The sequence below is a fragment of the Hyposmocoma kahamanoa genome, unplaced genomic scaffold (assembly GCF_003589595.1).
Source record: "Hyposmocoma kahamanoa isolate Upper Pololo Valley unplaced genomic scaffold, ASM358959v1 65, whole genome shotgun sequence".
Taxonomy (NCBI): Eukaryota; Metazoa; Arthropoda; class Insecta; order Lepidoptera; family Cosmopterigidae; genus Hyposmocoma; species Hyposmocoma kahamanoa.
In genome coordinates, this window is record NW_020653853.1 from 11,508,121 (window position 1) to 11,522,405 (window position 14,285).

The 14,285-nt window shown below is 34.7% G+C and overlaps 1 pseudogene; it reads right to left on the reverse strand.

The window, feature by feature from the left end:
- The window catches only part of LOC113231524, a 54,596-nt pseudogene extending 42,021 nt beyond the window's left edge, over positions 1-12,575 (reverse strand).
- Between the last annotated feature and the right edge of the window lie 1,710 nt (positions 12,576-14,285).

A 14,285-nucleotide genomic window follows, 5' to 3' on the forward strand; every position in this document is an offset into this window, starting at 1 on the left:
ATAACCCTCAATTAGAGCTCGACGTTTCGAATCTCGAGGCGACAAGCACTTATTTTTTCTAAGTTCACGTATATTCGTGAAAGTTTATTTGTAACACCTCTCACTGACGGTGAAGGAAAACATCATGGGGAAACCTGCACATCGAAGAAGGTTCAGACTCTTTGGAAAACGTGTGAAGTCCCGAACTCGCTTTGGATTAGCGTGGCGGAATACCGCCTAAACTCTCTCCTGAGAGGCGACCTGTGCCCAGCAGTAGGATGACTAATGGGTTGACGATGATGATGATTTAGCTTTTAGATCACTGTCAATCATCAATGTTACATCCACTGAACAATAATTATGCAATTGCGACATTGCGATGGTTTTTCTTAAGAAACGTGCCGTACGTCCTTTTAGATGTGCGTGCAGTACCCTCTCAGCGCTTGCACTGCTGGCGGCACACTCAGCGGTAGGCACTTATCGCGTAACCTCGAGCGATACACGGAGCCATGGTAAGGTTAGATTAGACAGTTGTAGACTGTCCTGGTTGCAGCATCAGATCGAAGTTACCATGTTATTGTAATATCATCGGAATTCCAAAGTAAAAAAATTCAAGTCGTTCGAAAAAGTGGAAGTAAAATAAATATTAATTTCGCTAGACTAACTGGGAAAAGAGCTGATGATCGTTAAACAGCTAAGAATCAACCCGGTGAAATTAGCATACTAATAAAAGAAAACTTGGGAGCTACGATACAGACAAACAGATACACGGCGGAGGCACTTCAAATATATAACTCCACTCTTTTTGCATCGAAGTATCTAAATAGAAGGCTAAGGAATCTTCATATGAAACCTTTCGCCAACCCATATTTACGCCAAGTGACTATAAAGACCCTTTATTATTTGAATGGGTTATGGCTTCTATAAATCGGCCCGTGACCTTTTTTCTTACCGCATCAATACCGGTTGTCAAAATTTTTTAGCCTAATAGTTCCATCTACCGCAGCAAGCAGGAGCCGTAGTTTCAAATCCAGGTTGGCACTTCTGAGTTTTTCGAAATTAATGTGCGAAACTTTAATTGACCATGAGCTTTTCGGTAAAGGAAATCATCGTGATAAAACCAAGACGTCAATGAAGGTTCAAAACCCTCATAAAACGCGTTAAGTCCCCAACCCGCATTAGGCCAGTGTCGCGGACTATGTCTTAAACCATAGTTTCCCAAAGTGGTCCCTAGCGCCTCTCAGTGGGCGGCGAAGACCCCAGGGATAGGGGCTTCGGAAGCTATTGGGGAATTGGGAGTCGTTGATGCTAGCCAAGGGATGCTACCGCATTTGACAAAAGAACCTGAATTATCTATATAAACTACACTACATACATATGTACGTGTGGCGCACTATAAGTTTCCGGAATGAATAAGAAAAAAATAGTATAAATTTATTAATGCAATTTTTCATACGAATGAACCAATTTTGAAAACATTTGTGCCACTCCTCCGTGACAATCTGTGAAACATATTTGCCATACTCATCGACAGCCTCTTCAGGTGATGAAAATCGTTGACCGCGTAACTAGTACTTAATTTTTGGAAATAAATGTAAGTCACAAGGTGCCAGGTCGGGATTGTACGCGGGATGGCTCATAAGATCAACGTTGTTCACCTTTAAAAATTCATTTGTCTGTCTGGCCGTGTGAGAACTGGCATTATCGTGGTGCAAGATGAAACGGCGTTTACGGTTATTTTTACAGAGTTGGTCAATAACTTCCGGCAAACAAATGGTCGTGTACCAATCACTACTCACGGTACAACAATTCTCCAAGGCAACAGTAGCCATGTATCCAGTTTTATTAAAAAAAAAGAAGCAATCATCCGCTTAAAGGCACATACCCATACACGCACGCACACACACACACAAACACGCACGCACACACACACACACACACACACACACACACGCACACACACACATTTTATTGCTTTGTTTTTTTTTTTTTCATCAAATATATATAATTATATATATAATTATTTAATTGGATGATAAAGCCAAAGGACTATCTGAGATGATAATGGCGTCACTTCAAACACGGTTCGGGCATAATACCAGCGTGGTGGGAAATCGCGGCATTTATGCTTAGCCAGCGGCTTTTTACTGCCATGACTTCCAAAACTTATTTACTATAGTTAGGTATATGTGTACTTTTACGTTCCTTTTGTCATAAAAAATTATTATTTTAAGTAGTTCAGTATAATAATAATTATGGTGTTAGTTTCAGTGGATCCTATGTAAATAAGTTGTCATGGAAGTGAATAAATTTTTTATCTATCTATCTATCTATCTTATTATATTTGCGCAATGTAAAATTTTGACGCTCCACAAGGAAAATCATTTTGTTTGCAATTCTTAATAATTCCATATTGCGTTAAAGTTCAGAACAAACCATAAAATATATATTTAACTATGAACGTCATAAAAGCCGGTGGCTGAATAAAATGCACAGCTTGGAACAAAAGTTTTGAAAACAATAGATTGCTATGAAAGCATTTTAAGTATAAACACCTACCAGTGTCAAGAGTGAACAGACAGTTGACATTTATTAAAAGAAAAAAAAACCATGGCGTATATTTTTTAACAAATTTGTTTATAAAGGTTACGTTTAATAATATAACAACTACCGCAATATTTCAAGACCTTTTAGTACGAATTCATGTCTTAGCAAATGCTATATTTGCATTTTTATTTAATTTATGAAGAAAGTATACGTTATTTCAGATTATAGATCGTCGACTTCGTTTTGCCCTATTTAAATGTCGCCTGAAGATAAAAGTTGTTTACCGGAGGCAATTTTCGTTTTATCTCTAATTATTCGCTCAAATTACATTATCCGGGTAAACTGAAACAACAAGGAAAACAATTATATGGAAAAACCATCAGGCAAACAAATTAGCAGCTATTGCCCGTACCCCTCCCCTTAAAGCTGCCTTTCCATCGGCGAGGCGAGACAAAACAAGGCGAAACGAAGATTGAAATTGGCAAAATTTTAGTTCCCTCCTAGCACATCTTCGGTGAAAATCCAATCCAGACCATTAACGAAGACAGGCCAGGCAAGAATGGGAATATTCGTTGAAGTAATATTGAACCGTATTGCTGCTGCTTACATAGAGTTTTATACTCTGCAACGGAAACACGAATTCTCGCTCAAGCTCGTGATGGATATTAATACCGATCTTGACATAGTGGGTTACGTACGATTAAAGATTTAAAAAAAGATGGCTTCATGTGGTTCTTCTTTTGTTAATATGTTGCACAGCTGCGTGTTTATAGTCGCTAATCTGACTGTACAGCATTGAATTTTCACTATCCACAACCACAGCGCGAGCTCGCGCGCGATATTAATGGCAATTTTTGAAAGAAATAAGCCAGCAAGATTTGAATTCTCGTTCCGCCTCGTCACGTCTTGCCTCGCCTGTGGAAAACCACCTTTATAACCTTCTTTAGTCTTCACTTCTCTACTATTCCATTTCACTGCGGTGTTATCTTTGCTTGTCAGAAGCCGTAACTGAAAGTTCTCAGGCACGTATCTATTAGCCATTAGCAAGTTTCATAATTTACTTTCCTATCAGATGTGTCAAATTACAAGAGTTGAGTTTGGTAATTTGAACCACATTGCTTTAAAAGTGTGCTGTAAATTTAATAATGAACGTTTTTATATGGAAATACATCTAAGATTTATTTGTTTATTTATAGCATATAATATAATATAATAATAATAATGCACATTTGTAAAGATAGCTAACTAACAAATGCATACTTCGCTAAGTATAGTACAACATGTCACCCTGTAAGGTCATGGCAATATCAGCGGAGAGGGTCTCACGCTGTAATATTGTAAGTACTTATGACAGTATAATTAATGAACTTATTTACTTTTGAAATTATACACTAATAATATACCAAGACATATTAATGTACACATACGTTACATTTCTAATTACAATTATCCAAATGCAATAAATTATATCAATGAACATGTTACATCAAAGATTGTATCCAAATCTAAAATGAAACTGTAACCCGTACCAAAATTTAAATTTAAATTTATGTACATTTGTTATTTATTTTATTTATAATCGTCACTCCACTATAATAACTTTTGATAATAAGAAATTGTTTCAATTGATTTACAAACGCGTTGTTGTTTTTTTTGTAAAATTTTGAGACGGTTAAGTATATATTTCATTATGTGTTTCGATCGTGGAATGTTCAAATCTTGAATATTGAAAAAGGGGCTTTAATTTGATTCTATTGTTTCGCTTATTGTTTTTACTGGGGAATATTAATGCGAGTGTTTCCTAACAAACTTGCACGATATGTTCCTCTATAATCGGATTAAGTTTATGTTTTAATTCAAGCTGGCAAACAGTTAATCAAACGGTCCAACTGAGAACGTGTAAAGCAAAGTTTCGCAGCCGACATAATACGAGTACCTACATACGACGTCCTAGCTTACTGCATGCCTTACACGCATCAAGCTACGGGCTTAACTAAGTGTAAACTTTGTTTATCTGCATACTTAAATAATGAATTGGTTTATTGCTTAAAACATAGTGAACGTCTGATGGAACTTTGTATTATAATAAATAGTTAGCCTGTATCCATATATAAGATAACTGTTATAGTCCCACTGGGCAAAGGTCTACTTTCACATTGAGAGGGCTCTTGGGCTATAGTTCTCACGCAGGCCCAATACGGATTGGAAAACTTCACACACATCATTAAATTGCTTTGCAAATGTGTGCAGGTTTCCTCGCGATGTTTTCTTACATCGTTAGGTTTAAAATAAAAGGAATTAAGTGGAAAAATAATTAAGCGGTGCTACAATGGGCGGTCATAAGACAACCTTTGGATGGAAGTAATTATAACTCACAGGAAAAAAGACGGCGATGTGTGAAGATTTAGTAATCGATTGACAGAAAATCATACATATATATAAATATTACAATAAATAATAAAACCAATACAATATGCGTATATGAGTATCATAAACTACTATATGTTTCTACATTTACAAAAAAAATAACATTTGCTAATAAAATATGATTCTGAAACATTAATACTTAAGCAGTTCAAGGCATACTAAAGTAAGGTAGCAGTATTCTTTTACTATATTTTTGAAAAGATGCAATGATTTCGCTTGTTGAATAGACAACGGTAAAGCGTTCACCAAACGTATAGTCTGAACAGTAAAGAACTTGTCGTAATACTGGGAGGCATGCAATTGCATCTTAAGTTGGAGAGTTGAAGATGAGCGCAGAATTCGGGGGTTGGATTGACGGACGAATTCATATCGCTCCGAAATATAAGGTGGTGTGTGAGAAATTAATAAGATGCCATAAAAATATTAAGAGTAAAAGCATTCCGGCGAAGTGTGATGGGTAACAACCTCAGTTTCCTGCGGTAAATGGAAACATGATCAAATTTCCTCAGACCATAAACGAAACGAATATTATGACTGTCAATGCCAAACAATTAAATAATAAACATAATATATCAAGGACTAATTTTAAGTCATGTTAGTAATTAAGTAATCTGTTACGTCAGTCACTTTGTAATAATTTGTCTATTCCTGGATTTTATTGATTTGGTAACCTTTTAATGTCCTTTGGTAGAGCCTATTCGGACATTGATTTTTTGTAGTAAGGTTTATTATTGATCAGTATATTTGGGGCCCCTCGCGCTTGTACTATGGACATCTATCTATATTTTGTTTAAAAAGACTTAAGTTTTGCTTATCAAACCATGCCACTTCAAAATTGTACATTGAGTTCCATTGCAAATAATATGGCCAAAGTAATACGACGGTTTTTTATTTGTTTATAAGTACACACGCCACCATATCAAGCTACACATTAACGTATCTTGTTCCGTTGCACTGGAGGCGATTTTCGAACAAAAATGTGTAGTCTGAAGTGCCGTTGTCCGTACATCATCGCATTAAATATAATTGCCCAAATAAAGTCATGTACGAGTCTATATTTCTAAATTAATTTTATTATTTCGATTTCATTTCATTTTAGTACATTATATATTTTTAACCGATTTAAAAAAAGGAGGAGGTTCTCAATTCGACTGTATTTTAATTATTTTTTGTATGTATGTTACACGATTATTCTGCATTTGTGAACCGATTTTTATGATTCTTTCTTTGTTTGAAAGAGGGTATCTCAGTATTGGTCCCATTTAAATTTGAAGAAAATATTCCACCTCTAAGGGTAGCAAATAAGGGGATAAATAAACTTTATTGGATTTTAATCACTTTCCGTTAACCGTTTTCTATAAAATTTAGCAAATAAATAAATAATAACGCACACACTCAACATAAACCCCGCACTAGGGAAACCCTGTGTCGCGGGTGCCATGGACACACACATAAACAACCACAAATTGCACCCAAACTCACGAGAGCAATAAATGTAAGCCATACAAACATTTTTCCCGGCCCGAAAATCGAACCTGGAACCTCTGCGTGGCAGTCCGGCATGGTAACCGTTCGGCCACAGAGGCAGTTATATATGTTATATATAACTAAATGTAATTCCACAAACTTTTTTTTAAAGTAATTAATAGTATAATAATTATTATTTCTTGAAATAGTTACAACACTTACTCTTATTACAATGCATATTTTACCATGTTGTAGATTTTTTTTAAGATACCAAATGATGGGACGAACAAGTCCTGCCCATAGCAGTTGCAGTGTTACTCAGACCTTTACATCACTTCGCCCGTCACCATGAGACATACGTTGATAAGTATTATTTGCCTGTAATTTCGAAAAAAACCAGCATAATTTCAAAATTGGAATACAGCTATGCTCACATTACTGCTTGGCAGCTGAAACAGGTAAGGTGCTAGTACTTCCCTGGACGAAGTCATTCACAAAAAGCTTTACTGCTACTAAAAATATTGTAGCAATATAAACATTCGACAGAAAGCAGGCAAAAGGTTTTATTCCCTGAAAATGTCTAAGAGCAAATCCATGAGAGCTATAAAAAAAAAGATAGGCTATCGGATATCATTTACCTACAATTACGATCCTATTTCAGCAAACGCCGCCCATAAATTTGATCGTTTAATTTTGATCGATGAAAAAAATTGCTTCGTATCTCCTGTTAATTACGTTTCAGTGGTTTTATATGGCTTTGAATTAAGAAAATAATTGAACCATTTATTTACCTTTACTCTGAAGCTTTATTTTTAAACTGGGATCTTGGGGGCTATTAATCGCTGCTCGTTTCCCGGTTCTTAGTTCTACTACTAGTATAGTATTGTATTATCTGTGGTTCTACTATGGCATGCTACTCCTACTATAGCCGTGACTGTCGTTATAATATTTAAGCATGTATTTTGTAGCTTTTGTACATGTAGTTTCCTGGATTCCTAAACAGAAATACTTACTAACTAAAATATTACGCTCTTGCATAATGTCTAAATGACATAATGTCTAAATGCCTTGTTTCAATGAATTCATCGTCATAGATACAATACAATACAACGATTCATAGTTAAATACAAGAACAAATACACAACAAAAAACAAGGCACAACAGGTGACCTTATTGATAGATAGCAATCTGTTCCAGGCAACATCCGCGTTATAGGTAAACTTAAAGATACTAATCAGCTAATAAAAAGCTCACCTCTGACACAAATGTTAATTCCAAATTAAATTTCGCACATAAATTCCGAAAATATCGGAGATACGAGCCACTAGGCTACCACGACTTGGAATTTTTATTAAATTTGTTAAATTAAAAAATAAATAAATACATACTAAGTGACGGGACAAAGCAGTCGTGCACCTGGTGGTAAGCGACACTCCTGTCCATAATAGTTGCAGTGCCACTCAGAGCTTTAAATCGCAAAGATTTGACGGACATGGCTACTGCGCCCGTCACTCTGAGTAACTTGTTAACATAAGTTAACAAGTCCTATGTGCCTGTAATTTCACCAGCACCCTTAAGCCTTCAAAACCGAAACACAGTAATTCTCACGTTACTGCTTGGCGGCAGAAATAGGTAAGGTAAATTATAACCACGGAAGAAAAAAAACACATAATGTTGAAAACGGAGTAAGAAGAGGATAAAATAATAATTTAAAAATTAGTAATTATTAGTAATTAGTATGAGCTTTCAGTAAAGTTTTAAAAGACTCAGGTGAATGGACTCAACAGACTTAGCACGTGTGATCGATATAAGCAGAATTTTCCACAGTTCGATGCTTTTAATCGTAAAGTAATTATATTAAAAGTTAGGAAAGTGGACAGAATAGTTTAAAGAAATAGTAAGAGAAGACCGTAAGATGCGACTGAGAATGGTACTGTGATACACGTAACAATCTTTAAGGTAGGGAGAAGAGGTTTTTAACGCACACACTCAACATAGCCCCGCACTAGGGAAACCCTGTGTCGCGGGTACCATGGACACACACATAGACAACCACAAATTACACCCAAACTCACGAGAGAAATAATTGTAGGCCATACAACTATTTCTCCCGGCCCGGGAATCGAACCTGGGACCTCTGCGTGGCAGTCTGGCATATATCATACGTATATATTATACATCACCAAATTTAATACGGTAAAGTAATTTCCAGTATTAATTAACGAGTACAGTAAGCACGTTTATCATGTTTACTCTATCAACTGTGACAACAGGGTGTATCTCGTTCTCATTTTAAGGATGAGAAACTAGAGAAACTTTTCATTTGATCAGGTAGATTATTGTAGATTTAATTATATATTCAATCAATCACAATATTTTATAATCATGATGTTATCTTTTTTTAGTGAATATACTCCATTAATTTGTTATAATTATTAGTACAAATGATTATAAATTTAACACTTCGGTCCGGCTGGATTAAACGACTTTTTTGCCGTAGCGCCTCTATCGAAATCTATAAATGATGACAGATAGCGCTGTGGCAAAAACTCGTTAAAAACCAATAACAAAGGTCTGAAACGAGCGCATACAAAAATTCATAACGTGTGTTGATTCGTTGCGTAAGTCAGTTGGGAGAGCGAGTCACGGTATGCTGTAGGCGCTGATTTGAATTCAGTCGTATCGAAATATATTTCCTTAGAGTCCGACCCTCAAATTAATAATTATATTAAATACATGTTCATTACGTTCTACTCTGTAAGTCAACATAATTATATGTAATTCAGAGAATAATGTTCGTTTCCACGATGTGTGATAAGCTTGATGATTCATTAACTCGGAGTTTATATAACATAATTACAGTCCTGGCTATTAATAGTTCATTTTATTGACTTTTGCAATAGAGTTGAATGAGTACTATATAACCTTTAAAGCCGAAGAAGTAATTCAGGCAATTCATTAATTATAATTATTCCTATAATTATGTTGCGCTATATAATCTATAGGACCATAGGGTATTTAATAAATTACTTTTTTTATAGAGACACTAAACGGTTGTGTAATGTATTATATAAATGTTGTTAACTTGACATTCATTTAACATAATTTTATTTAATATAAACTTTTACCATCATATAAACAATGCATTTAATATAACGAATGTTTAATATAAATTTACATTGTATGAATAATTTTTGAGGACTAATAAATTAACGATTAATAATTTCTCTCGTCAGTGTAATTTGTTGTTGTTTATGTGTGTCCATGGCACTCGCGATGCAGGGTTTCTTCAGTGTGGGGCTATGAGTTTGTGCGTTATTTATTTTTAATATGAACAATTTCTTAATTCGTTGTATCTAGAAGTAATGTTACAACGAACTTTATATTCCTCTTATCGTATCGATAGCATTACACTTGCAGCCCTGAAACATAGCACATGTTTGCCACCTTCATGTTTGTGGTGAAAGAATTTGCCAATCGGCGTAATGTTCTCACTGACTGCCCCTTAACAATCAAGTGCACGACTGGGAGTTTTTCTTTTCGAACTTATATTTAAAGAGATAAAATAATAAAATGCATTTTAACTACCAATGTTATAATTGACAATATTTAACCACATATACATATAGTCTTAAGCTGTATTTACAATAAAAAGTTCATGTACAATATTACGAATTACTTTCTAGAAACACTAAAACTTACACGTCATACGTGATAAGTGAGTACTCATTCGTCTAAGTTACTAATATTATGTTTCCACTAAAGTATTTTAAATTTTTAAATAAAATTTAAAAATTAATTTTAAATTTTTAACACTATTACATTATTTTGATTCATTACATTATTTACAATTTGTATTTCGAAGTAAAGGTCGCCTCAACTTGGCGCAGCGATGTGACGCGGTTAACAGAAACCTACCCAGCGCGTTCGCTAATCTAAAAAACTCAGACCCACTTTAAATGTCACTTGTACACCCAGAGATAAAATGATCCCTGTGTGAGTCGGACGTAATCCGCAAACGCTCTAAACTTTGCTTATTGGACCAATGATTAGGCATGTGTCCTATTAAAAAGTTTAAAGACTTTTGTTCACATCTACCGTTTTGTGAACAGTGTTTTTATTATTCAGTTTTGCTTTTATTAACTGTCACTCTCCAATGCCATTGAGAAACTCAGTTTTTCCATCATCTGAGCGAATGGTCTATGGTTATTCACTAGTATAATAAAGATCAAGGGAACTTAACCTTTATCAAAACAGTCAGTTACCTTGTTAGGGCTGATGTTTGAACGAGCAAAACGCGAATTCTCAGTACCTAAAGAAAGCTTTGGACTAACTGCCAAGTACAGCCAACATATCTTATACATGGCATGTCCTCGGCAAATTTACTAAATTGATACACGTTCGAGATTTGTATTGTCCGCATGCTCCACTTAAAAGATCCGCATAACCCGAAACCTTTGGGTACACACACGACAACATAGTAAGAGGGATGAAACCCTGTCTTGTAGAAAAGCCATGGAAAAATATCTGAATCTGGCTGTCACGAATGTGTCTGATTGGGATGATGCCAATTTGGCATTGACCATCCAAATACAGACGTGAATATTCACCACTGAGGGATATCTCTTTCACTTGGCGGTGACTTTCCGTAATGTACCCATAGTGATATATCTTATACAAAAACATAGCCCTAGTAAAGGCGAAGCCCACACACTGATGGAAGTCGGTGTAAAGTTGCCTGTTTATCGGTATTTTTTCGGTTACATTTATGCGAGTATGTTTTGTAGCGCAAAATGATTCCGTCATAGTCTTTTTGCCTTTAGAGAATAAAAAATAGGCTGCGATCTCACCCTTATATTGTTGACAAAGCTGTTTACTTTTTCTTTCCTAAGTGAGATAGCTAGAAAGTTGAATTCATTGCCTGCTAATTTGTAGCCCAAGAAATAGAACTTTAATGTTGTCAAAGCGAAGATTTACTAATCAAGCATCTTCACTTCATTTATGAGGGGAAATTGTGGTTTAAAGTACTCACTTATATAAATTATTTTTTGACATATTATTTTTACACTGACAACTCTTCAAAATTAAACAACGTTTCATTAAAAAATATACGAATATATAACCATTAATGTATGTGATCTAATAGTTAATAAAATTGATAAACGTCTTGTCAATTCCTTATTAAGCCGGCTATTATTAAGTTCGTTACATTATATGAACTACCTATGAACTTAAACCTATGAACTTTAAATCGCTTTTCTCTAAGAGTTTATATTAGTCGTAAAATAATCTTACAATATATAGTTATTCCGATTAGCGTTTACGTACGAAGGTTCCTCAATAGCTAGGCCTGTCATAGGTAAAAGGTACTGAGTATCTTGTTTAACAGCGACTTTTTGTCTAGGACATAGATAAGGTGCTGGTGGAGAATCGTACAGAGGTATATCATTATCGTGGTCTAGTTCTATTTTTCTTCCTGCATTATCTCCTTCAGAACAGATAGGAGGGCAGTCATAAATGTCTAAATCTGTTACAGAGTTTGCATCTTCAGTTTTTCGTAGAGGAGGGCTGTCGTAAATATCCAAATCAGGTGTAGACATACTTTTTTCTCTCCTTTTATTACTTTTATCTCCGATTGTAGTAGATTTATCTTGTTTACTAAACTCGTGAAGGATTTCAATTACGTCTTTATGGCTTGTATTATTATCAGTAGGCCGCTTACTTAATACATCTCTGCATATAGCCTTCATTTGTTCTGGCAGTATGACGCTTGCAGGCACCGCCTTTCTTATTCTGGTTGGTGGTAAATTCACTTCATGTGAAGATAGCGATGTATCCAAGTTGCTTATGTTTCGAATGCTACAAGAATGCTTAACAAAAGGGTCTTCGACCTTTACGCTTTCGCACTCACTAAGAGTTTGGGGCGAAGATTTGAGTGAACTCAATCCTTTATTAGAATCTTGTCTCTGATAATCTGACTTGTCTAAACCGAGAGACGTTGATGTATTTGCCCTTGTGAAAACTTTATATTCATTGTCGGTACTTTTGCTTTTTCTCAAAAATATTATGAGAACTACTATAGCTACTAACATTACGACCATTGCAATTATTATGAGGCAAAGTGCGTAAATGGGCAAATCTACGCCAGTAGCCATTGTGGTGGATTTTGCGTGAGACTCGTCTGTAACAGAAAATTTAATACACTCAGTATCAATAAGTCACACAGGAAATTGTCACAACAAAAACAAGACGTCATTTATAGAGGTTTTCCTACTTGCGTGAACACAGAATAATACGGTCAGTGCTTTAAATACAACATACGAATGTATTTTTTTTATATTGTAATAAACATTTTGTATATTGTAATATACAAAAAGTTTATTCTTTAACAAGAGATACAAAACAGATTAGTGGCAAGGGTACGGATCCTTTTAAGTTTATAAACACTTGTGTCAGCACCCCGCTCCTCCTAAGTACAATTTAAAAATATTAAACATTTTATTTTCTTTTTCACAAAACTAATTGTTATACGCTGATTGTGCTTGACAATAAAACTGAAACTAAATATAGTAGTTTATGGGACTGAAATGAAAAATGAAAAAAAGGCAACAACAATACCAGAGCGGGCTTATGAAACGAGCCGACAGGCGAGTTTCATAAAAACATCACAAGAGTGTTTTAATGCCTAATTATGTACAGTTACATACTCTGCTTTATCTATACACATATTATAAGCTCTATGATGTGTTCGGGAACCGCATGTTACGACTAGTGAAATGGTGGCAAATAAAAACTTTTCTCACGCATGTCACACAATCGCAGTTTTTATTTAATTCATAAACAAAGAGTCGGCCCCAACTATCATATCGTTCGATATCGAAGTAACGTGAGAAATTTGTCAAAATTGTTTGAATTGAAATTTCATTTCTAATAAAACTTCAACTCGATTGATACTCGTATTAGAATCGAGGTCGAATCAAATCGTTTTGTTTTTCAGAGATGTTCGAAATTCAATGATACTATTATGCAATAACATTTTCACAGATAAGAAATTTGTTCTAACAAAACAGTTTATCTCTATGCTGGTCGTAATTAGCGGTTTTTGAAAACATCATAGAGGGTTTATTTATATGTGTGTAGATAAAGATATTAAAAAATTGCTTTTACAAGGTTGTAGATCAACTTTCACTTATTCATGATATGTTAATAAGTCAATTTTGTTAAAAATGGCGATTACGTTAGTTATGATAAGAAGGGAAGAATTCTACTCGCTCAATTTGTACATTAAATCCTTTATATTAAATAAGACAAAAATAAAAAATACTTTCTGTACACAAAAACATAAAATGTAAAAATATGTACTTACAGAAATATTAAGAAAATCCATCCATTCGAAACTTCGTAAACGCAACTAATTTGACCACAAGCACCTCCAATACTAAAGCAATAAACCAATATTCAAATAATGAAATAGAGTATTGCCTTACAATTGCAATTTATAATTAATTTAAGGATAAATGGTTATATTATAATTACGCATCACTTTTCCTTGATAGTGACATCAGCGTGGCATATTTTATGTGTCTAATTAATATTAAATTATGGGTTTTTATTGTTTACATAACTAATAAAATGTAAATAATTATAATCTACATGTTTATACATAAATCCAATTAATCCGAAATATAAATCCGAATACGTACATGAAGGTGCATGAAGTCCAGTCCGGGATTTAATCCTTTTTATTTACAAGTCGTGGCATGGTTTGATTTACTTACAGCCTCTCAAACGAAGGCCGCGGGTTCGAATCCGGGTTCGCATTTCTGAGTTTCTCGAAATTTGTGTACGAAATTTAATCTGAAATT